The sequence below is a fragment of the Strix uralensis genome, chromosome 26, assembly GCF_047716275.1.
Source record: "Strix uralensis isolate ZFMK-TIS-50842 chromosome 26, bStrUra1, whole genome shotgun sequence".
Classification (NCBI taxonomy): domain Eukaryota; kingdom Metazoa; phylum Chordata; class Aves; order Strigiformes; family Strigidae; genus Strix; species Strix uralensis.
The window spans coordinates 6,051,478-6,077,091 of NC_133997.1; the positions used below are offsets into that span (position 1 = coordinate 6,051,478).

At 50.6% G+C, this 25,614-nt stretch overlaps 1 long non-coding RNA gene across 2 annotated transcripts in view; it reads left to right on the forward strand.

The window, feature by feature from the left end:
• The window catches only part of LOC141954829 (uncharacterized), a 90,919-nt gene extending 78,942 nt beyond the window's left edge, over positions 1-11,977 (forward strand). For both annotated transcript variants that reach the window (XR_012632276.1, XR_012632275.1), the window contains 3 exons: positions 4,897-5,080; positions 6,236-6,395; positions 11,615-11,977. This is a non-coding gene — a long non-coding RNA (uncharacterized LOC141954829). The remainder of the gene's footprint in view (positions 1-4,896; positions 5,081-6,235; positions 6,396-11,614) is intronic.
• The last annotated feature ends 13,637 nt before the right edge of the window (positions 11,978-25,614 follow it).

The following is a 25,614-nucleotide window of genomic DNA, read 5'->3' on the forward strand; positions in this document are numbered from 1 at the left end:
TCTTCTGTCCAAAGAGACCCAAATCCACCCAAGGGTGGGACTGAAGGGTGGACCACAGCATTGAGAGAACCTGCTACACCCTCTTGTTTCTCTCTTTCTTCTTTGCCACCACCCTATCAGCACATAAATTTCTTTTCCTTGACAGCTCCAGGCAAACATGGTACATTTTCAGATCCATCAATGTCTGATCTCCCCACCACTGCCTGAGCTCCTCTCCCAGTATCACTGTTGACTTTGGCCAACTGCTCCCATGGCTGTGCTGCTCTGTGGACGTGTCTGCTCCTTCTCCTCAGAGCCCAGACCAGCTCCCATCACATCCCATAGACACAGAGGTCTCAAAGTTGTGTTCCTGTAGGATTAACCCTGCAAAGACCAGTGTAGCACACAGCATTGGTCACCCTTATCAGAAGAGGGACCAGCCCAGCTCTAGGTAGAGGGGTTTGCACCCAGCAGGCTTTACTGGTATGAAGTGGGAGGTGGAGGAGTCCTTCTTGAGGCATGTCATGTGCTAACAGCCTATGGAAAGAATGGATTAATCAAGATTAAAAGTAATCCTGATGAGAGCAGCTGGGAGGGCCGGTCAGGAGCCATGAGACATGTGTGCGGGGTTGTGGTTGCCAGCCCCGCTCTCCCTCTGCTAACACCTGGTACTGGGCAGCCCAGCCCCTTCCACCCACATTGGGCTGCTGTGAACCCCCAGCCTGACTCATCCTCCCAAAAAACCCATCCCTTAGCCAAAAAACCCATCCCTTCAGTCCCAGCATCCCCCAGAGAAGCCCTGCAGTGCCGGATGGTGATTTTTATCTCGCTTGGCCCAGCAGGCCACAAATTCCTTTGCGACTGGGGTGGGCGAGGGAGGGAGCATCTTGCTCGGTGCCCCTCTGCTCAGGAGGCAGCTCCCTGTGTCACACAGATCAGGCAGTTTGTTGCGTTGGAAAATTTTTACTGCTCATCCAGCTGGGGTCTGGAGATCAGCCAGGGTCCATCCGTGCCTCCGTGGGAAGGCAAGATGGGAAGAGACAGTGAAGGAGCGCTCAGGGCTTTGCTGTCTTCATGGGAATTTGTCTCGCTTTCCCTTTTCTTTTTTTCCTTTTGGGGGGATATTTTAAACCACGGGGATGCCACTTTTGGTTTTCTGCAGTTGAGAAAGGTCAGTGGCTGTGAGCTGATAGCATCTGTCCTGTCCTTGCTGCCTTCTTGCCAAAGCTACCAGCACATGCGGCACCAACACCTTCCCCTCAGTGACTTTTGCAGGAGATCAGTTTGGCTGGCAATTCTGGGCCCACCTCCGAGGAGGGCCGTGCTCCTCCCCGATGAATCATGTTGGCAGGGACGCTGGCATCGTCCTCTGTGGCTCGGTGGTATTTGCAGGGCTGATCCAGCTTGGTGAGCGATGGCTTCCCTCCCACCCCGCCTCGCTCCAGCCATCACTTCGCGATTGAACTCCCAGGGTGAACCCCTCAAAGAGGGGGAGAGCTTTGTCGTGCGTCTGCTGATGGATGGATGCGTGTTTACCTTGGCCTTCCCCGCCTCGTGGCCGCCGGATAGTTATCTGAGTGATGAATTCATCTGTGCAGGGACCCCCAAATCGTGGGGGCAGAGGAGAAGCATCTATTATAGCGGTTTGGCACAAGGGAGGAGGAATAACAGAAAGGAGACGGGCGGTGGTTGCACATCAAAGCCGGGCCTCTAATTTCCTAGCCTATCTCCTAGATTTCATCTGGCCATGATGAAACTGCAGTCACAAGCGAGCGGTCTTGCATGTTAGAGACTCGTGCCTCTGTCTGCACGAGGGAGAGAAGGGAATTTCTTCATTCCAGCTATGCTGGGTATGTTTCTTTCTTGCCTACCCTGCCAGGGATGATTTTTTCATGGCATGGAGACCCCACTGCAATCACTGGACACGCTTTGGCTCCAGGCCACTGCAGGGAAATGTGACAGGGCGCTTCGGCATCGCAGCCAGGATCACACGCGATGCCCAGGCGTGAGCAGCCCCGGTTCCATCCAGCCATGGTGCTGGGCTGGGGCTGCTCCATGGCTCACGCGGAGCCAGCGGCTCCCAGCTCGCGCGCTCTGCGGCGGCTGCTGCTGAGTTTGCAGATTCCAGTATGGGGAGAGGGGAAGAGCTGAGACCTGAGGCCTCATCCGCGGCATCTCCTCATGCCTGCGCGTGTGTCAGTGTGGGATGGTCTTGGGGGCTTGTACAGATCCGACAGCGGGGCAGGACGGAGAAGAAACTTTAAAACCTTCATGAGAATGTCTCCTTCCTGTGAGGTTTCCTTGCCGTGGACACCAGGTCCTTCTTCCCTTAAACCACCCAGGACGTGCTGCCCTCTCGGGGCTGTGAATCCTTCTGCAGGATCAAGCGACCGGGCACAAACCAGGAGGTTCAAGGAGTGGGACTATGGGCTTTACATCCCACTATGAGGGTCTGTGAGGCACCAGCAGCTCAGAGGACGCGTAGGCAGTAATCTCTCTGGCAGCTGAAACCCAAACCCCCCTGAGCAACAGCAGGATGGGTTTGAGATGGCTTTGGCTCAGAAAATAGATATCGCGGTCTCCGATGGAACGGAGTGGAATGAGTCCAGGACAGGGATGCAGGGCCTGCTTCTGGTTGAGCACTATATTGCTCTGAAAACAAGCTCCCTTTTTATATCTAAATCCAAGAAACCCCAAACTCTACCAGCATCCCAAATTGTCTGACAGAGGAGGTGTGGGGAACAGCCTCTTGCCTTCATTTCTCCGGAGCTGTGTGTCCCTGGGGAAGGTTGTGTGACAACCAGAGCTGTCAGTGAGAGCAAACCCCTGCATCGCCTCCCTTTGCACCGACAAATCGCAGGGCTGCCGTCAGAAAGGTCAGCAGACCCACCTGGACCTGCCCAAGGCCATCTGGGTGGCAGGGTGGTAGGAAAAAAGCTAAAAAAGTGGTCATGTTTCTTCTTCACCACATCCTCAAAGCATTCTCCACGAAAAGGGACCTTTTGCCAGCATTGCACAATGCTGGCTCACGTTTTCCTTGAACTTTAGTCCTCTGATCTATGCCACAGGAACCTCCAGGGGACAGAATGTTGCTGATTCCCCATTTAAGCTGCTATCAAAACCTCTCAGCTCCATCCCAGGCCATTGTTCTGTGTCCTGTCACCCGCGTTATCCCCGGGTGGATCAGCGAGTGGGTCTCCGTCAGAGCCAACGCTCCCGTCTCTGTCCCTGCAGGCTGCCAGCAAAACGATCTTGCAGATGGGTTGTAAAATTAACATCGTCCCCACCTCTTAGAGTCCCACAAAAAGCCACGCTGAACTTTCAGATATTTGTTTGTTTGCTTGTTTTGGCAAGAGGAGAAAGGGCCAAATTTAAGTTTGGGGAAATGTATCCTGCATCCTTCATCTCACATTGTGGCTTGAACTGGAAAAGCCGTTCCCCGCTTCCTTCCCTTATCGGTTAATTAGGTGGTTAATGCGGGAAAGGCAGTTGGACAGCAGAAGGCACAGTCCACGTGTTAAGCGTTATTGCTGCTGTTATTAATAGCCTAACTCTTGGGCAACATTTCTGGGCAATGCTGGATCCAGGAATTGCGGGTTTTAGGAGCATGTGGTTGCTCACCAGGCTCTTTCAGGGTGGGGGATGCAACATCTGCTTTTGGGGGGGGCTCTCCCGGCCAGCACCTGGGTGCCTTTTTCTCCCAGCTGATGGTAGTTTGGCCAGAAACTCCGTTCCCACAGGGTGTCAAGCTGGAGGACAGCGTAAGCCCACAGACACTGGAGCAGGCAGGGGTGGAAACTTTCCACCTTTTTGGAAAATCGGGAGCAGGAGGGGAGAAAGCAGAGGGGGTTCATACAGACAAGGAGCGTGCACATGTGTTGCCCAGATTACAGCCGTTCAGACCCCCCTCTTTCCAGGAAGGCCCGTCTCTCACTCCAGCCTTCCCAGGCCCCTTTTTGTTGGAAGTTACGATGAGCTGCATGTAATAACCTCAGCTGGCTCTTTCCTGGAAGAAGCCTTTGCCGTCCCACCCTCTCACCGCCCTTCCCCACCCCGGAGCGCTTCTTCCAGGGACGCCTCCAGCCCCGCCAGCTCTTCCAGGACCTCTCAAGATCATCTGTTTCACATGAAGCCAGTCTGCAGCCCGGTATCCAGCTCAGCTGGAGCCGGACAGTTTTTAGGCGCAGGGGATGCGATACTGGGCCTTGGGACTGGGCTCTGGTTGGGGGTTTCTTCCTACCTTTTTTTTTTTTTTTTTTTTGGCTCAGATCCAGATTTATTAACCCCGTAGGGTCAAGCCAGCTCTATGTCCTCGTGGGTGGCAGTAAAGCTGTGTTTACATTCAAGTTGAAGGTCTTGGAAAGGGACAAAGAAGACAAGTACTGTATTAAGGACCTGAATTAAACTGCCAGGATGGTTCTGGGTGTGGATACAGGATCCCGACTCTCAGAGCATCCTCGAGGGGGTAAAGCAGTTCCCGCTCTGTCTCCGAAGCTTGGAGACAAAAGCACAATTTTTAAGCTTCTTTAAGTACCTGCAGATGAGGCAAAGTCATCTAAGTGAGGCAAAACCATCTAAATTATGCAAAGGCTCTTCCCAAACTTGCCCTCAGCTGGAGAAATCCTGATTCATATCACTAGTCTTGAATCCTACAGGCACCCCTGAAGAAACTGGAAGGTAAATTTGATCCAATAAATCTATAAGGACTAGGTTTTGGTGGCTTTACTTATTCAGATTCTGTATTTGTGTGTTACACATTAAACTGGGGTATCTGTGTTCTGCAGACTTGACCAGAAAAGTGGGAATTCAGCCTGGAGGAAAGCATTGACACAAATAAAAGCAGAAAATACAAGACTGCTACAAACCCCGCTCTGTATGTGTGAATTAACGCGTGCATCCCCTTCCTCCCCGACCCAGGAGCCACCACACTGCATCTCTTGTCTGCACGGCCATCCTCCGAGGGGTAGGACACCCACCGGAGCGTGGCACCACCGTCTTGCCCGAGGCTGGGGATGGCCATTGTGGTCCAGACAATGATCACGGAGCATGAATGGAAAATGATCTCCTGTGTTGGGCTGACAACCAGCTCTCTGTTCCCGAGGCAAGTTCTCAGCTCCTGGGTGAAGGGAGGGCTCCCACCCCAGGCAGTCCCGGCTTTGATCTTCCTGCTGGCCTTTTCCTAAATAATTCAGTACATTAAAAGAAAATAGAGGAGAGGGAAAATACTCTTTTACGGCCTTATTTACTGGTTGCTCTTCAGGAGTCCCCCATAAAGCCTGCTTATAAGAGCACACAAAGAACCAGTGAGGAGGGAAAGCCCTCTGGTATACCCAGTCTGTCAAGACCCATGTTTACCTGGAACCATCTCAGCCACCTCTTACAGAGCACAAATTCACCCTGAATATGTAGGACACAGTGGATTTTAGCATTTTCACATGCCACCTTTTGCATGTTGTCAAGAAGAGGGGTATTACTTGGGGAATACACGTGTATTGGGGATTATATGTGATTACAGGAGTTCAGGATGAGTTTTTTTTCCTCACTGATGCTATCCCAAAATTGTTATAGGCTCTGTCCCCTCCTTACCCAGCCTGCAAATCCCGCATCTGCCTGCCTCTGCATTGCATCCCGTGGTGGCGCAGAGCAGGGAACAACCGTGGGAGAGGAACTGTAAAGAAAATAATCTGGCCTGTTTCTCTGCAAAAGTGCCAGGAGAAAGGGGCTGGGATGAAGGAGATCTGAGGCCTCTTCCACCCAGCCCCTCCACGGGTCTCACGCAACTCACTGGCCATATTATTCCAGTTCCACTGGTGTGGTCTGGCTGACCAGAGCGAGGGCAGAAGGGTTTGGGGAAGGTGGGGGGAGGACAGGATTTTTATGTGACAAAATATGTGAATGGCCAGACCCATTTTCTCAGGTTTTCTTCTTTTTTTTTTTAAAAAAAAAAAAAAGTACTTTTGAGGAACGTCCAAACATAGAAAGCTTTAGCTCAAAAGGAATTTTATCCAAGAATTTATGAGCAACTTAAAAAGAGAAGTCAGTGAGAAGAAACTGAAAGCCAGATGTAACTACAGCTTTAGATGGCTTTTAGTTTAGTTTCAAATTTTGTAGGGGCTTTGACTGGGAGCTGTCGGCTTTCTGCAATGTCTGTAATTGGGTTTTGAGGCAGCCATGAACTTTCGATCACTTATTTCCTGGTCTTCTGCCCGTCTCCAAAAGGGAGTATCTGACCATCTCATTAAACTCTTGCTTTTAGATGCTGGTATGAGGAAGAGAGCAGCAGGAACTGGCAGAAATGCTGGGAAATCCTGGACTTGGGAGCTGTGAAACTCCCAAAGCAGCCCAGAGACCTGCTCCTCTTGCAGGCACATCCTGGGGGCTTGGCTGCAGAGAAAGAAATTATTCAAAATAAACAGGTAAGCAACGTTGCACGTGTTATACTTCAGTACATAATCATACTCTGGCATGAATTGATCTGGAAACACAAGCAAACCTTTGCTTTGCGAAGGAGGGGAAGATCAAGATAGCTGTGGGTTGGGGAGGAAAGGTGCAATGCTCGCAGTGGGGGCAAGTGGCTTTTGAGGAGGAAGACAAATCAGAAAACCACCCGCTAGTAACGAGTGAGCTGCAACAGGAGCAAGCTGTCAAGTGCTCCTTTGGGGAGGACATCCCTGGCTAAACCTCTGTCAACCAGGAGGAGGGTAAGAGATGAGGCTGAGAGATGCTCAAGGCACAGGGTTTCCCCTTTGTAAATAAGGGCTCAGATCTTTTTAAACTGGTACCGTTTTGGGGGATCAGTCCCTGTGGCTGCTGGAGAAATCAGCGCTACAATGGGGTGCAAGGATTAAATAGAAAATCAAGGCTAAACCAGAATAGAGATTTGCACAGCTTCTCTGTGAAATAAGGGATAGTTAGCACAAGACAAGACATTAGCACCTACTTGACTTAACATCCTCTGCTGCCCCTTCTCCTTTGCTTTGAAGAAGAATGTGACACCTTGGCAGTATCCCTGGCTAATGTGGGGGTCTTGGTGCACAAGTTGGGGGAGAGCAGCCTCCTCCTCTCTCCCCTGCCCTGTACCCCAAGCAGCATCAGGGCCTGGTGCTCTCCAGTGTGTTTAACTTAGCTCTGTGTTTTGCCAGAGACTGTTATTAAGAAATAAGGCTCTGCCTTTTTATCATTCCTCTGAGCGTCTGTCTGATGTCATTCTGTCTGGCAACCGAGCGATCAAAAGAAGCTCCCCTGGGAGAAATTTCTCAAACAAACAGCCAGCGAGAAAAAAATAATACCCCATTAAATATAATAAAATGCAAAAACCACAGCATCTCCCTGATAAATGAAAAGGCAGTGTAACCTAGACTCCGAACACAGAAACTTGCCTTCTACCATTTGCCTGGAGCGGGGATGTAGCGTGCCCTGCGCTTACCTGGATGATTATCCTGAATTGAAGCTATTTTGGAGTCTGAGATCACGAGGCTCGAGTCCAGGATCTCACAGCGCTCACGTTTTGGCCAGCAACCCCCGCTACCATCACTGTGCAGAGCCTTCGCGTGTCACACCAGCATGCTGGGACCTGCAGAGCAAGCAGGTTTAGCTCTTAATATTTTGAAGCAGTTTGGGGTTTTTTTGCTCTTGTTTAAGGCACATGTATGCCTGCAGAGCAAATTCTGGCTCTGCTTCTCCATGTTCATTACTTCTTGCAGGTTGCAGGGGTGACAAACGCCCTGTTGCCAACCCCTGTGAGCCCCTGGGATGTGTGTAGGCTTTTAATTTTGGCAGCTCTGATTTCGATTCGTGCAGCACTGGCAGAGTCCTAAGAGACCTGCTCACCAAAATGGGTAAGACTTAAGGAATTTAATGCAACCTGATGTAAAGCTTCATCCCCCCCAAACTGGGGAAAGTTTTCCCTAAATGCTGAAACACTTCATAGTCACGTTTTCAAAAGGAAAATGACCAAACAGTGACTTGACTCTGGATTTAGAAAACAAAGATAGGAGGAAGGGTTTTTAATCCGTCAGAGCAGAGCGTTTGAAGAGGAGCTGTCGTGGACGGGAGCGTATGCGCTGATGAAAAGCCGCCCATTTGAGCTGGATCCCAGCTGAATTATCTTGGATCCATCACTCACACATCTGTAGCTGTGATCCTCCTTTCCAAGCTGCTTCTCCTCGGAGCACTTCGCAGAGGTCATTCCTCTTCGCAAGCCTCATTCCCTCTTGCCTTGCAAATGTCTCTGCCATTTTCTTCCCTCCTGCTGGGAGGTTTCGGGGCCTTCAGCAGAGCCCCTCTCCTCCTTTTCCCCAACAAAACTGCCTGCTCTTTGCTCAGCTTTGCTGGGAAACTTCCCCCGCGCCGCTCTGCCCATCAGCAGCCGTAAAAGCCGGGTCCGTTTTCATCGTAGGGGCCCGAAGTGGTGAGCGGAGCTTGCTCTTGCTGACAGCCTGAGGCTGGGGAGAGCATCCCACAGCCCTGAAACGAGGCGTCGGTGGTTTCTTTGTGGCTTTGCAGGGTCACTGCAGCAAGGCTGAGATGAAATCCAGCGCAGAAGCTTCGCCAGGGAGCAGCTCCACCAAATCTAGGAGAAGACATCAAGAAGTACCTCCAGCTCAACCAGCGTGCGTGAAATACAGCAGGATTGTACCAAAAACATCCCTGCTGCCGGCAGGATCTCAACCCTGGTCCAGGGCTCTTACGCTGGGGCTGGGGTCTTGCGGGTTAGGGTAGTACCAGGGTTCGCAGCAATCTCAGGGCACATATACACCATTTCCATTTTTTCCCAGGCTGGGAGAATCTTTAGAAATTGCTGGGAAATTTCTCTTTTTTCCTGCCGCTTGAAGTCAGTTTCCTTCCATGCAGATTGCAGGGTCACGGGCAATAAAAAAAAAAAAGCACCTTGCAAGCTAGAACAAACTGCCTCTCCTGGTCTTTCAGCCATTTCACAACGGGGTCACTGCTTCACACCTTCCCAAGGCAGCACCGTGCGTCTCCTGCCACCAGCTACTTTCTTTGCAGTGAGAGGGGAAACAGAGGCACAGACCTGACCTTTTCTTTTGAAGAAGGAGACCTCCTCTAGACCTCTACACGATCTGAAGAGATGGGACAAATACCCCCATGTGCCAGACGGGGATTTTGCTGCACTTAGATGGCCACAGGGTCAGGGCAGAAGTGAGACTGGCTGTAATCAGAGCAATGAAGAGGTAAATTTAGTTCAAGCTAAACCAGTCCGTGCATCATATGTTCACTGTGGAAAGGGAGGAGTGTGGATAAATGACAGTTTTGGCACACTTCTGCTCCACTCCTCATCGCTTGTCGCTGCCTCAGCTTCCCCTCAAATTGAGATTTCCTCTGTCATCATCTCCGCTGGGGGATCCTACACAAATCCCCATTTCCAGCTCTTTTAAGTGTGACCCTCACCCCCAAGCCCCCCAGTCAAACCCTTTTGGGTCTCTCTTAAAGGGGCTGGTATCTCTCACACTTGGCCGGGGGAACTGCAAGGTTTTTCAATCATCTGCTAATGATAGGAAAGCAACTTTTATTCCCTCTCTCCCCCGGTCTTGGCAGGAAAGGTGGAATGTGGATCGCGAGAGGTGCAGCCACCTTTCAGGCCAACAGCTGCTTTGGGGGATGGGTTAGATAAATGTGCAGGATTTCCAATCAGCCCTACACATCCCGGCCAGAAGACTTCACCGGAGCACGGGTGTGGGGGAACGGCTGACACTGATAACGCCGCGTTCGTCTCGGGTGATCCCGGCTCACAAATCCACTGCGAAGGCACCGCTTGGCAGCTTAGGATGTGAAGGGAGATGGCAGAGATAAAACCAGGTCAGCTTGGAAGGAGCTGAAACGTGGAGGGATCTCCTCCAAGACATCATTTGCTGCTTGTGGATGCTTGGGCTGTCCCTGCAGGAGGAACCAACCCAGTTTCGAAGCGCTTGCATGCAAGGCGAGACCAAGGTGTGTTGTTTTCCCCCCCGCCTTGTGAAGGGGGAGCAGAGGTATGGCAGGGCTGCAGCCCCGGCTCGCGTGGGGAGGACGCGGCAAGCTCAGGAATGAAACTTTCCGGGTGTTTTCCCATCAACCTGTTGCTGTTACCCACTTGGCCGGCCACCCGCTTTCCATGGTGGCGATGGGATGCCTGAGCAGCGGAGGGGCCACCACAACGCCTTCACTGAAGGGAGGTGGCACCCAGGGAAGGAGGATTGCCATGTCTCTGGACAGACAGACAGACTCTCCGCACCTGGCAGCACAAAACCGTCTCCAAGTGACTTTCCAGCCACAAGCTGTGTCACCAAAACACCTCCGCCACCACCGTGGTGTGCGACGAGGTGTTACCACTTAGTGGGTGGACAACCTCACACATCGAGAGGAGATCTTGTGGGAAATTTGGATTTCTTCTTCTTCTTCTCCTTCTCTCCTCTCCCCTCCAGCCACCCCCTCCCTGCTTCCCACCCACCCACCCGCCCAACTTCATGTGCGGGGGGAAAGGAAACAGCCCCAGGGAAACACGCTGGTCTGAATTTCCATCTGGGCACAGTATAACACAGCCTCAGGAATGGCCAGGCACGCTATGATCTTCCACTCTCCAAAATCAAAGCAAGGCAAAAGCTGTCTCTCCTTTTTTCCCCCTGTTGCCAAGGGCTAGAAATCCCATCAAGATCCAAAGCATATCATTCCAGTGGGAGATTTATACTGGGGGAAGGGGCAGAATTGGTTATTTGATGATTGGGTTGGGTTTTTTTTTTTAAAAAGTCCTTAATATCTCCCTTCCCTCCTTCACTGCACAGCACAAATCCCCTTTCCAACACATGCATGAGAGCAGAGCTGAACCGTTCGCACAGAAAACAGGTGATAAATCACGGGGCAATTGATTCAAACCATTCCAGGGAATGGGAAACACATGGACGGTCTTTCTAATTAACTGTTTGATATGGCTGCGGTGAGTTTGGGTGAAGTTTCCAATGTTTTGCATTTGGCTTGTCTCAGCCCTCTCCATGGTAACTGCAGTTTACCGGAAAGTGAGAAAATCCTGCGTTCGAGAGAGCTAAAGTGACTTGGTACAGTTCAGCTCAACCACAATAAAAAAAGCAACCAAAAAAAAGTAAATACGGTGGTTCCTCTGTGGGAACGTTCCCTTCTCTTTCTCTTTCCAGCTGGAAAAACAAAACAAAATAAAAGGTCCTTCTGCTTTATCTGTAAATCTCCACTTTCTGGGGGGTTACAGAGCACTCGGACCCGTTACCCTCCGAGACACACACTGAGGTTCGCGGGTCAGCGCAAAGTCCCTCTGCCAGCTCTCCCACCCCTACATAAATACCCACCAAAGTACCCAAACAGCCCCTCTATCACCTTTCTGAGTCAAACTGCCCACCGAAAAACCCAAGAAGTGTCAGGCTGGGGGTGTGCTGAGACCCCTTCCCACCCATACTGCTCAACGCGTCAGCCCGTCTCACGTGAGACACAGCTTACGGGTTTCTTTTTCTTGGCAGGGTGGCATCTTGCACCAAGGTGTGACCGCCTGGGTCTGGGTTGCAGAGTGCTACCCCTAGCATGGTGGAGGGGCTTGTACGCGTTGCACGTGTTTACCCCTGATTTAAGCTGTCAGAGTAACTGAGCCTTTTAATTCTTTATCGATTCACAGTGATTCTTCAATTCAAGAAGTTCTGTTAAGGACACAAAATGCTCCGAGAGGTGGCTGCACGTTTTGGAGGGGGAGCAAACCCAGCCTAGCAGGACATGCAGAGACATTAAACCTTCATCCATCTCCCATGGGAGACAGGAGCTGAGCAGGTACCCGTGGGACAAACCCCAGGATGCATCCGAGCGCCTGGAAGGGGAGATGCTTTGGTGACCCCCACAGCACTGAAATCGAGATGGAGTGGACCTGGAGGAGTTTGAGGTGACCCAGGGCACAAGGATGGGGTGCTGCGATAGCTGCCAAAAGTGGTTTACAAATAACAGGAGGACAGGAAAGGGTGGGCTGGGGAGGGTGGAGATCTGCCAGGGCCACCTGAGTCACTCTGGGGACACTCGCCCCAAACCTGTTCAAGCCCAGCATGTCCTGCCGACATCTCCAGAGTAGCCAGCGCATTAAAATGTAATTTAAAAAGGAATAAAGGTTTAATCCATCTGTGTTTGAAAACAGTCTTTTCCCATATCCTGCTTTTGGCACGTCCTCCCAGCTGGGGCATTGCACCTCGCTCCGTAACACGGGCACAGCTGCTGCGGCTGGGGACGCACCGAGCGGCAAATGAGGTTGGGATGTTAATATTTTATTTTTTATTGGCTTTTTTTTTTTTTCTCTGTTCTCCCCCCATTTTACCCTTTCTTCACCACGACTCCCTGGGGCCCCGGTAGAACATCTGGCCAAGCCACTTCTGGTTCCATTTATTGGCAGATAATTTATTTGCAGATCAGGAGGGAAAAGTGACCCAACCATTTACTGGAGGTATATTGGTTGACCCTTTGGTGATGCTTGCTTGAACATGGGTTCGTTAGGTGTTTGGGGCCTGATCCAGACCCAAGGAAGTCAAACACAGATCTCCCCTTTAAGATCCAGGCCTGTTAGATCTTGGTCCAAAAACACTGGGGGAAATTAGTCAAATAAATGCTCTGTGAATATTATTACATATTATTCATTCTCTGGGAATATTTTAAAGTATTATTCACTCCTTGTGCATATTATTAAAGCAGCTCCCACTCAAAGAAGGAAATTAAATTGTAAAAAACGGTGTTTTTCTCTGCCCTTTTATCTTTTATGCTCTTTTTCCCCACCATCCCTTTCTTCCAACCTTTCTTTTCGGCAGTCTACAAGCCGAGGATAAGGCAGAAGCACCCCAGATCCCAGCTCATGAGCAGTTTTAAAGCAGGGACAGTGTTTTGGATCCGAGTTTTCACAGCACCTATCGCTGCAAGGGCTCGCCTGTCATCCTCCCTACTGCTTATTTGTGTTGTAGCAGCGAGCTCAACTCATTGCATCTGAAAGGTGTCAACAGGCTAATACTCCCTTGTCAGCAGACTCTTCGAAGCTCTCTTAAGCCCTTCCAATGGCCATGGATCCTATTCAAATTCTGTTCCCCATGTTTGGCTAAAATTATCCAGCTTTCAAAAATATAAATGATTTTTTTTTTTTCCCTTGCACAATCAAAAGCGTGGGCTTATGTTTCTTTGAATCAAAATGCAGAGGCATTTTCCAAGGAGGCATTTTGGAAAAAATAATGAAAATTTCGCAAATTTTGCGGCCAAAAGCAATCGACCCTTTTCCCCAGGGGAGGAGTTTCATTTACTTCTGGCATTGCCATGCATACCAGTGGTCAACCCCATCGTCCACGTGGCTAATCACAGCGTATAAAATGAAACAGGACTCTTTGCCTGGGCTTTTGGGAACAATGGCCAGAGCCTGTGCTGTACAGGGAATGCCTCACCACTGGGCACGTCGGTGCAGAAACCCCTTCTGACATGCACAGCATGAGGCCGTGCAACAAATCCTGCTGGTTTTCCAGTGCCCTGGACCAGCAGGACCCGGGAACCAGCAGCTGATCCCATCTTGATGGCTGAGAAGCTTCCCAGCACTTCTAAAACACCCTGAAAAAAGCAATTTCTCCCCGTTCCTGGCTAGCACCTGGGGACTGATCTTTATTTTTACAGACTTGGCCTGCGTGCCAGCCTCCTGTGAACGTTTTTAGCAGCTTTGTTAAACTGTTAACACCCTGCCCAGCTCCGAGTCACCACCCCACCAGGAGTGCATCCCCAGCAACGGCTGGAGCAGCATCCTTTGCTGAATCCTTGATAGAAATGCTTTTTCCTACCATGCCCCATGAAGATGGGACTGTGGTGGGGAGACACCTCTCCTCCCAGGGGCTGTTTGAGGTCTGTTAAGGCCCTGTAGAAATGCACAGATAGATTTTCATCCACCTCGGGTGGCTTTTAACAGAGGGTGCAGATGACTTTGGCTGGTGCCCGTGAGATGCTGGAGAACAGCAGGAACTGCCCAGCTTTTGGGGCTCACGCAGGAGGTTTCCTTTCCACCTGCACAGCCTGAGCCTGACATCAGATCGCAGGGCTCTGGCTCTCATGGGGGATTTTTAGCTGTAATGAGATCAGCTTTTCCTGCATATGACCAAATCCAAACAAGTGTATTAAAATAAATACGTAAATAAATAAATCCAAGCCAGGAATGAAATCACCACGTGCTTTTAGCTTGGTAGGGTTTCGGGATGGGTTTCAACCCTGCTGTCCTCTGCCTTTTACTTTTGACCAGGGAGGAACCGGTGGGACTGTGCGATGAAGAGACTGTTTACAGAAACAAACCTTTTCATCAGAGGTTTACCCTTACTGATGGATGATTGTTTGGAAAGAGAGTGAGCTCTAAAGGGTTGACTTCTGTAGTTTCTTTGAACTTGCTGGCTTAACTAGCCCCGTTAAGGCCTTATCATTTATGATGAAACAGTGGGAAACTGAAAAAGGAGACCCTCCTCTAGTCCGCAGGGACGACTGGCTGCTGCTTTCCTCTCCAGCACTGACTTACTGTGTGACCTTGGTCATGTCATGTCATCTCCCTTGTCTCCTCCATAAAAGAGGGCCTGTGATGCTCATGGAGATGCTGCCATTTCCAGCCCAATGGCCTGTGGAAATCCAAGGATCAGCGTTTTTAAAGACAGTAGCGGCAGTGATGTTTTCTTCACAGGATCTTTCTGTGTCCCTGCGTTTCTAAATCCTTAGCCTTTTAATTTCTTGGGAAAGCATCTGGTTTCCAGCTCCGGGTCTCTCCAATCTGTCATTTTACAAAAATATACAAACACCCCTTTTTTAGATGATGGATTAGGGCTGCACTTTGGCTTGGATCACACAGCCCAGACTGGAAGAGGGGCTTTGAAGTTGTGAAAATTTCACATTCCTGTACTGCCAGCAGAACAGCACACAGGAGAGATGTACATGCTGGGAAACACAGCCCCCGGCTCATTTACTCTGCTCCAGTGTCATCCTGTGTAACGTTACACACTCGGTTAATTCACCTAAAGGGCATCATTACCCTCTTCTTCCTCTGCAGAGGAGAGTGAGTTGGATCTCATGTGGATTGACACTGGAGGACATGCTCCTGGCCTTTGAGGGAGCCCTCAGGACCGCCACTACCATAGACCCCCCTGATAAACCCCCATAATAATATTGCATCCGTCCACTCTGTGCTCCCAGAGCGCTGCGATGCCAACTTAACGCCTGCACAAACTGCCTCCAACAGCAGAAAACGCTCTTGTATTCATTTCCCGGCATCTCCATCCCTCCACATCGCAGGGATGGGTTTGGGAAACCCCCTTTGCAGGGACACCAGGGCAGCAGGAGCTTTGCCTGTAGGACAGGGGTGAGAACAGCCTGCAGTTTGTCTCCCAAAATGAGCGCGAGGGCTGTCGCGCCAGGTCCCAGGACCTTTCGCCTTGCGTGTGAGAAGGCTCCGCCTGGAAAAATATTCGTGAACACTGCGATGATTTTCTGCTGATTTACTAGCTGAAGCCGTAAATCAGCACTTGTCAGAGGCTTGAGTTACGTGCCTGTGCCAGAGATTGATGGAGCCAGCTGCCAGCAGGAATTACCAAGCAGCAAACTTGAGTCTGAAATCATTGGTTTAGGCCTCGGAATGAGCTAAAATAGGTGATTTATATAGGAGGAAACGGCTTTATGTCCTTTTCAACTGGAGTCCTGAATCCTGCCAGCAAAGACCTGCAAAATCTCCTGGTTTTAATCTCGCGCTCGGGAAGGACACTGCCAATTTAATGAATTTAAGCTCAGAACTCGCCATTATGATTAGGTTTATGGGCCTGTCCTGCCCTCAGTGGAGATTTTACCTTAGTCTTCTGCCGAGCAATGGTTTACCCAGCACATGTGGCCCATCCATTTTTCTTATCCCACCTTTTACATATATCTTAGATACTGCCCTTGTGTAACACCCACAAAAAGCCTCCACGATGCCTCAGTGCACGGACTCTGCAGTGGTGAGCAAGTCCAGATGGAGAGAGGTTGTTTGGCTGTTTGGCAAAGCAGAGCTGGGTTGATTAGGGAAAGGATGTCCCGTGTCGTGTACAAGTAAATAGTGAGTGAATAAATAAGGTGCCAGTAGATGGTGCTCAATAATTTGCAGCATCCTCGCTGGGATGGAGTGGTCCATCCCCAGCAAAAGACTGTTCAGAAGGAGGGTTAGAAAGCATTTGTTGCACCAAAAGTAGCGCTGCAAATAGAGAAAGCTGAGACACGGTTTATTGCTTCGTGCTAACTTTATTTCAAACACATCATGGCATTAACAAGGAAAGCGCCTTTTTATTGCCGTCTGGCGTAAGCACCTCGGACCCTGATCACGCTGCTTGTTTGCATCCCTGAGGTTTTGTTTGTTCAGAAAACATACCAGGGTGAAAAATGGAACATGAAGAGAGGTTTTGCAATTCAGTTTCAAAAGAATCAATCAGTGCCCCAGGAAGATAAAACTCCTAATCATATCATTTGTTTTATTTCCCTTGGATGTTCCACTTCCATCGCTAAACCGCTGCTTTGGTTTTTCTCATGCGCAAATGGCAAAGTGTGAAACGCAACAATTCAGATGAGCCAGTGGCCTCGGAGGCAGGAGTTGAGTGTTTTCCTTTCTTCTCTTTCCCGCCTGTCCCTGTCCCTGCTCCCTTCTTGCCTCCCATAACCTTGCACACCTCTTCCCGGACCGCCCCAAGGTCATGCTGTGTGACATTGAATTTCTTCATTGCTCCAGCCTCAAGTGAGCATTTCACAACTCTCAGATGTTGCAGGAAGAGCCCGTCAATAACAAAATCCTCCTGCTTTAGACCTCTGGGTCTGGACACCAGGATGAGGTACCAGCCGTGGGGGCACCCAGCCCTCAAAGGATGCTCCAGCCTGCAAAGCGCCACGTGATTTAAAAAATTCTGTAAACAACTTAGAGCAGGAATGCACTTTTTGGACAGGGCTGGTGCCCGGTCTGCCAGGAAAAATGGTGTTGTCCCAGGGGAACAGTGTCATTAGCTCATTTCCCATCGGCGCAGGGAGCAGCCGGTTTCGATTCAAGCGAGATGTTTGCCAAGCAGGCGGGGAAGGTGGCGAGATAGGGCAGCGTGGGGCACGCCGGGGGCATCCCGCACCCCCCAGATGGACCAGCATCCCCAGCCGGCAGCGCGTCACGGTCAGCAGGTGCAGGGATGGATGCAGGAAACTGTTTATAGGGCTTAGGAAAAGCTGAGGTTTCTGGCAGGTTCCTGAGACGTTCGGTTTGGCCCAGAGCTCTCCGCTGTATAAATTGTGGGATTAGAGTCAAACATGAAACTGGAGCAATAGGCCAAAGGCAGAGCTGGCAGCTGGCTGGAGGTCGTTTTTTTCTCTGTGCAAGCGTGTCCAAGCCAGGCCTTTCCAAGAGCGAAAGATGAGGAGGGGGAAACAAAATGGAGATGGATATCATCCTCAAAGGAAGAGGGATAGAGCAGCAAGGGAGTGGAGAAGTTGATCCAGAGGAAGTATTTGCAAAGCAAGGCAGTCCCGAGGATGTGGGAAGCCAACACCTCCCCAGGGACCATCTCCCAGGTGGGTGCCACCAGACCTGGCACCCATCCTTGGTGACACCAGGCACTGTCACTCTCTCTCCCAGGGCCTCAGCTCTGCTGCCACGCAAGCGGGAGGGTGTTTCCTCCACCAATGTCTGACTATTACTGGTTTTTCTCGAGATGCAATTCTGCTTTTCAAGATTGGGACCGTGCACTGGGTTGACCTCCAGCGTCTTTCTGCCGTGTGGTTTGGATTAGCTGACTCATTGTTTATGGCAGGGTTTCACGGACGTTTGGTGGGGCCGAGACACACACAAAAAAATCATCCGTGCTGGGCATGGAGGGAGATTTTATCTGTGTCGATGTGTTGTGAGATAGGCAGGAAAGCAAGGTTTTCCTGGGACCCTTGGAGAAACCTGTGATTCTTCATAGCGGATTTTTTATGTGCTGCAGGTAGCCGCCAGGATCGAGGGGATAAACAGATTTCCAGCATCAGAAACCTTATCTCCCTCCTCCCAACTTTTGTTTTCTCTAACCAGTCGTTCAGACGTGCTGGAGATAGAAGTCAGATGTGATCAGAATAGACATGAGGAATTCAAGCAGGGAAAATCATACCATGTGGATGAAAGCAGGAATTTGAGAACAGAGCTGCTCAGTACTGACATTGCGTCCTTCTTCTCATGGTTATCCACTGAGGACCCCATCCTTTAATCAGACGCCCCCTGAGCTCAGCAGTGGGGGATCTGGGGATCTCATCAACCCCAGCCCCCTAGGCTTTCTTCTTTCAGAGGCCAAGCAAAGCATCAAGCCGTACTTCTCGGTGGTGCCATCATCCCCACTGTGACCAGACGCAATGGAATGTGCCAGCTCCCCATAGTTGTGCCCGCAACAACAGATGCTCTCCCAGTGCAATCGCTCCCTGCAGCCAGGTAGGATTTTGCTGAACGAGCCCACTCCTCGTCTGCAACGAGGATATTTGAGGCTTATTCCTCCCGGAGTGTGTGATCTCAGCCGTGGCTAAGGACCGGGGAGGAGGTCAGGTCCGTGTCCAGATGTCTGCAGGGTCTGTGGGCGTTTAGATTGCAGATTCCTTCCGGCCCCAACCCCATCCCCGTTAAAACTCACAGGAGGTTTCCGTTGGCTTCACCATGCTGCTGGCTTGCAAAACACCAAAAGATTCAACAAATGCAGCTGCTGACACCGATTACCCCAAAACCTGCTGGCACGAGGCTCCGAAACCAGAGAGGCTGTCACCCCCACACGCTGCCGTACCCCGTGCAAGGACCTTACTCTCACTCCTCTGCTTACATCTGCTCGCATGCAAACATGCAACAGCAAATCCGAGCATTGGTGGTGAATGAATACTGACATTTAGCGAGTAATTTGGCAGAGCCCAGCCAGCTGCCGAAGCCCACGTTGGTGTTTCCATGATCGCACCCAGTCTGCAGAGATGGGGTGTAGTGCAGTCGCATGCAGCTTCCCTGGGGCTGAGGTTTGGCTTTAGAGTGGGATTTCAGCAGCGATTTTTTTCCTGGTTCTGGCTATAAAAAAGGGACATCCCTCTGTACTCATTGCCCCAGATGAAAACTTGCTGCATTTACAAGTGGAGAGGTTATTCTTCAGCTCCCGAGCCTGCAGGCTCAGCCAGGAGCTGGTGGAGGTGTGGGGCTCGCTCTTGCTTTTTCATCACTGGCACTAATGACCCTGCAAGAGACTTGTCAGGCTTGGGTGTGAGCTGGAACTGTGAACACAGCTCCAGGTTTCTAAGCTCACTTCACTTTGGGCCTGTCTCAGTCCCAAATTTGGGCTCAACTCATGACAGAAGCAAGGGCAAAGTAACAAAATTCAGATCAGACCCATATTTGGGCTCTGAGCTGCGACACGGAGTTGTTCTCAGTAATGTGCTTTCCTGCAAACCATCTACGAGTCCTGGTGGGAAGCAAACGGGTTGGCAGCACTCCCAGAGTCCTTGAGCACCACGTTGTTTCTTCCACCACTCTTGTGATGGAGCAGCAACGCGAGCTCCAGCCACCCCGCACCTCCGCTGCCGTTTGCCACCGCAGAGACAGAGCTGTTCCTGTGCTGGGTGACATCTCTTCTAAGCTGAGATCCTTCGTTAGGTCTTGTCAGGCTTTGTTATGGAATATTGCTGCATGACAGCTCTTAAATGCAAGGTGTGCTGGAAATGAAGCAAACTGCGTAGTGTTAAAAAGCACAAGTGAAAGGCTCTTGGGTCATCTTTATGTTCTTGACCTCTCTGCCACTGCTCCAACTGCTATATGCCACCCGGCACTCTCAGCAGACAATATCCCATTGATTGCCCGAGGAGCTCATGCCAATGGAGAGGGTCGCACTGACGCTCTGCAGCATCGCCGGGCCCCGATTCACCCTTGGAAATGCTCGACACAATGCACAGACTGTGTACATCGGCACATCGTAGCACCGGTACAATGTCACTGGAGGCCCGATGATCAGCAGCACAAAAAGGGTCTTATGGTGGTGGGGTACAGGCGTTCCTTTCTCAGGGCGATGAATGTCATTGATTTATTCCCCTTTCTCGCTGGAAACAAAATGCCCTTTAAAAATCAAGCGAAAGAGCTGAACTGGCTGTGCCTTCGGTCTTGCGTGGCCTTTTCTGTAGGGTGCCCTGCCCATGCCGATAACCCCGGCTCATGCTGGCCCAGGCCCCTGGGGAGAAGGGAATTAGCACTTCTTTTTTCTAGCATGCAAGTTGGGAGCTGCTGGCCCCAGCCAAAATTCCACCCGCTCTTCGCCGGCCGCCCCGGTTGGGTTTCATCTGAGCAATTTTGCCTGGAGAGCATCACCCCCGAATTTCCCTCCTCCCGGGAACTGCTGTTAGCAGGTGGTAAAAGCAACAGTGCGAGGCGGGAACCAGGCCTTGTAAAAACTGGGTGAAACGCTGAGGAGAGCTCAGATAACAATACAAATCCTCCTGGCCATGAAACATGAGCAAGGGCTCCGAGGGGCTGGTTCCTGCCGGGGTCTCCATCATCCAGCCCAATCCTCGGGGTCACGCAGAGACTTTGTTCTGCTCAGCACTGGGTTGTTGTTTGGTTGTGCTTTTTATTTTTTTTTTTGATCTTTAATACCACGTTATTTTTATATAAGTCTCTTTCCAAAACAGAGCCTATAAAATCTTCAAGCGATGTCCCCTCTCCCTGCTCCTTCTTCCCCAAGTAAATATTTTTAGCTCTCGTAAACACAAGCCATTAAGCACTCAAGAGTGAAAACCAATGCTCTGGGGAGGCACCGCTACAGGGTCAACCCACGTTCCTCTCCATCCAGAGACGCTTAAAGCACAACCCAAGATTACACCCTTATTTTAGCACCTCTGGCTGGACCCTGTGGCGTGGGTTTGGGACCCACCAAATGCTCAGCCCAACACAGGATTCTTCACAGGGAGCTGGGAGGAGGCAAAGCTCTGCAAAGCGGGTGCTAAACTGGAATTTTTTCAAAGGAACGAGCTGGCTAGAGGTCAGTGGGTTGCAGCTATCCCCAAAATGTCACAGAGCTTGGAAAACTCTTATCCCTACAACGATCCCCCCAGTCTTTGCCAGACACCGTGCAGGAGATGCTGTACACAAGGATATTTTGCTGCCTCTCGGACCTCATGGTGCCTGAATCACTCACTGATGAGGTGTTGTCTTTTGGTTTAGACAGTAGAGGGGGAAGAAAAGGAAGATTTATAAATTATCCAGTTTGAAACCCAAGTGGAGATCTCCTTTGATTCAGCCTCACCCTTCTCCATGAGCTTTCCTACTGTCGCTGCCTGAGCTAGCACCAAAGGACATCTCTCCACTGCCCAATCCCAGCTTTGATCACAGAATCCCTGCAGTCTTCACCAAATTTCCCTAAAATTGATGGAAAATTCACCCTTCTTTTTTTTTTCCCTAGTCAAAATATTGACATTTGGGGAAATCTGAGCAGCCACAGCATTTCTCTGTGTTTTGCTGGAGGCCAGGTTTTATACAAATTGCACAAGGGACCGCAAAGGAGATAAATAAGTTGCCCACAAGGATCGTTCGGAGCAGTCCAGCGAGAAATGCCGTCCAGTTCCCAGGTCGCAGCGTTCGACCCAGATTGTGCAATGAGCGGGAGGGCTGGGATTGCGCTGATGAGTGCAAGATGTCCCCAGGAACAGGAACATCCAGAAAAGGCTGGAGGAAGTCAGCAGTGCCAGGAAAGGACACTGGGAAAGTCTTTGATGAGAGCAGATATGACGTTGGCTTGGATACAAGAGTGCTTTGAAGAAGCAAGGGGCTGAGGACGTGGCTTTGGGACAGAAAGTGGCTTTCTCTGGCTGGCTGGGGCTGTTTTATCTGTCCGGCTCCCATCTGTGGGACTTAGGGTGGCCTTGCAGAGCTGGACTCAACAGGGTAATGTCTAGAGACGCAGGCTGGGGAAGGGGCTTAGTGGCATGGCTTAAATGGAGCAAGATCAGAGCTGGGCTCCCGTCCAAGGTTCAGCGCAAGGCATAACTCTGAATTTCCCAAGCTACCCAAGCCTCCTGGGTTTGCAGCTTTGCAGCCTCCCGAGATCAGATTCCCATGATGGATTCCCAGCGGCACAGATAGAAAGCTTCCCAAAAGGGCCCAAATCCCATCTGCTAAGCAGCCTCCTTCTCAGGCTATTTGCGGTATTTAGATTTCTGAAGGAAATAGTGAACAAGGAGGAATTTCTCCCTACTTTGAGGCTCCTGTTTCTCTCTTCCCTGGGGAACCTCCCTTCCCCCTTCAGCAATGCAAGTTCAAGGCCAACATATCCAACCGCCCTTGGTGGCAACTCTTCCCACCATCCTTCTGCCCCCCAAAGCCTCCTGCTGGGAAACCATCCCCTTGCCATCAGGTGCAATCAGACCTCTGCTTTCTTCCTCTGCCGGGCATTTGTAGGGTTCGTTGGGATGTGATTTGCACAATTTAGGATAAGGCATGTTTTTTCAGTCCCCCCTAATCTCTAAGCAGATGCTGAAAGCTCAGGAGCATCCCAATTTGTGGTTGCAGGTCTAGAGGGTCTACATTAATATTTCTTTCCCTTCATAGTATCATCTATGAGGATTTGTGGGCTTTGCTTTCCAAAGGGAAAGAGATGCTGAGCGCCTTTCCTAACCCAGCCCCAATAGCTGAACCCTTGAGCATCATTTCCCTTCTCATCCGCCTTTCCAACCCTGAGGCGGGAGAGGTCTCATCGCCAGCTGGTGTAAATGGAGGTGACATCAACCAGGAACGACGTACCTCTCCCTCCTTCACAATAAAATACATATATCATCCACCTGCACCATTCGTTTTCCTCTCACCACTCCCTGATTTATTTACCCCCTGATTTAAGCGCTGCCGAAAGCCCTCCTTGAGCGGCAGTGGGCTGTGGATCGGGTTGGCTGTCCCTGAAACGAGGCGATGTCAGGCTGGGGGGGAGATGTCAGATTGCCCTGAGTCATAACAAAACCACACACATTCATTTTCCTGTCAAATCGGCTTTAAACAAGCCCGATGTGAGTAAACATGGAAGCACAGATTGCAAAGCCTGTACAAACACTCCCGGCTAACTGGTTTATACTCAGCAGATGTTAATGTTTAGCAGGCGGGGATGTGCCAAGAGGGTAAAGTAAAAGGTTGCCTTCCATGGCGGGCGAGGAGGGAAAGGTGATGTGGCTGCCAGAGCCAGCCCGTTTTGGTGGGTGAGACCCGCAGGGCAGCGGGTGGTGGGATGCAGGAGGCAGCAGTGCAGTCTGGAGCATCCCCAAAACCCCTCGCAGGTGCCTGGTACCTCCTGTTTATCCCCAATTTGGTCCAACATGCAACTCAAATCATCTATGGGATGTGCTGGGATGGATATCACCTTCATAGGGCACGCTCTGGGGTTTAGGAAGATTTGCTGGTCAGGGCCATTTTAGTATTCATAGGAGCCGAGCTGCGGCGCATGTGGGAAAGAAGCCGCGATCCTGAAATAATGTTATCTTAGCAAATGGTTTTGTTATGGTTGTCGGCTTCCTTGAGGAGCATTTCTTAATCTAGAAAAGCAGCGGTCCCAACGCAGCAGGAAGCTTTTCATTATCGGCTCCAAGGAGTTCGGAGATGAGAGATTAGGGGAAATCCACTGCGCCGGGAAAGAAAAATATAGGATCTCTCTTCAGTCAGATGTGAAAATGCCTTGGAAATACTGGCTGCATCCAGACGTGAACTCAGGTGGCCCAAACCCGTGACGGGGGTGACCAGATGTGGGCTATGAGCAGCTGCCAGTGTTGCTTTAGCAGGGAAAATCTAACAGAAAGTGGAGAAAGGAGGATCTCCACACCTGCGACAATGCGGCTCCTCCTGTTTCCTCATTTCACCACATTCTTTGCATTGTTTTTCACAAAATTTTGGGCAAAGCCCAAATATTTCTACTCAGAGAAGCACAAAATTGGCTCTTTGTATCTATAATGTAGGCAACAGTGTCCCCAGCGTGGACACCGCAGACCCAACCAGAACCTGCAGAAGATACGATGCATTAGGACTGCAGGAGTTTCACAGCAGCTTGGGGTGCACCCACCAACTTGATATTTTTTTCCATTTGGGAAAAATAAAGTGTTATTTGTTTTGTACAGCAGGATCTATATTTTTTGTAGGAGGCACCCACAGAAATTGAAGTTGATCCCAGGACAAGAGGTAAAGCAACAGACTGAAGGACTGAATGGGTCGGGAGAGGAGTTTTATGTATCCCCTGCAGCCAGCTAGACTCTGATCCAGCAAAGAAATGTGATTTCTTGCAAATACCCATTTGTCTAGTGCAAAATGCCTTTTATAACTCTTCCTCGCCCTTGGCTCGTGGTCCAAACCTGAGCCCTACCACAGCTCCAGTGGGTTTGGAGTCCGTCCCGCAGGGAGAGCCAGGGCTTGAGCGTGGATTGAACCTCTGCAGCCCAGATTTGAGCAAGAGCTCAAGATTACTTCTAGCTTCAGAGGTCATTTGGCACAACACCCTACAGCCGTGGGAGGAGAGAAGGTATATATATATAGGCAAACCAATTTAAGGGATGAAAAAGCCATCCAGGGAAGACTAAAAGGTGCATAAAAGCATGGAGGAGTGGAAATAGCAGCACGTGGGAAGCAAGAACCAGAAAGCCGCAGCCCCAAAGGAGTTTCACCTTAATGCAAGCAAATTTAGGCACTGAAATATCTCGCTGCTGCTCCATGAAGGATTTATCCCCCAGGGACTTGGACTCGCTACCCAGAATAAGGAGGATTTAGGGCCTTTTTCTAGATGTCTGTGCTTGCATCTCTCCCAGCCAGCAGCACGCTGCTGGCGTCCCTCAGCGGAGCCCCGGAGCCCCCGTCTGTCTGTCCCACCGTGTTGTTTGGTTTATCGACATTTTCAGCCCCTACGCTCCGCGCCACAAGGGGAATGTTGTTGGGTCTTTTTATCTCCTTCCCACTCCAGTTTTATCAGTTATTTATTTATTTGGGTTTATTGCTTTCCTTGTTCGTTTTGTCGTTTCGTTTACTCAATCCCCAAGGCTGCTGAAATGAGGCACCGAAAAAGCAAATATAGGACAAATAATTATTATTTGCATGTTCTCTGGAACAAGCCAAGAAAGAGTCTCTGGGGAGAGGGTGGGATTCGCCTCTGTTTGTTTCTTCAGAGGCAATATTAAAAAGGAAAAATGTGAAAAGGCGGTGGAAGTTAACCCTTGCTGGAGCCATGTCTCCGCATCACGAAGGAGGCTGGGGGCTCCCAGCAGCGGGGAGGGGAAAGAGGATGAATCAGAAACAGGTTCCCTGGTGCTTTTGGCTTCCCACCAGCAGAAACTATGCAGAAATAAAATGCAAGAGGAATCCCTAGCAGAGAGGAGAGAAAAGCCATGTAGTCTGGTACCCAGGGCAAAGCGAAGGACAGGGTTATTTTTTTCCCACATAAACTCACCCCTCCTAAAAAAACCCCAACCCCCCGATGGCATTTTTAGGAGGGAATCCCAGCCGGATTTGGTGAATAATTTCCAGGCCTGGGCGTGGAGGCGAGGGGCTCTTGCGTGGCACGTGCCGGGGCTGAGCGCCTGGCTGCGTGGGATGCTCAGCATCACCCCAGGGGCCAGAGAGCCCCTGCACCATCCCCTGGG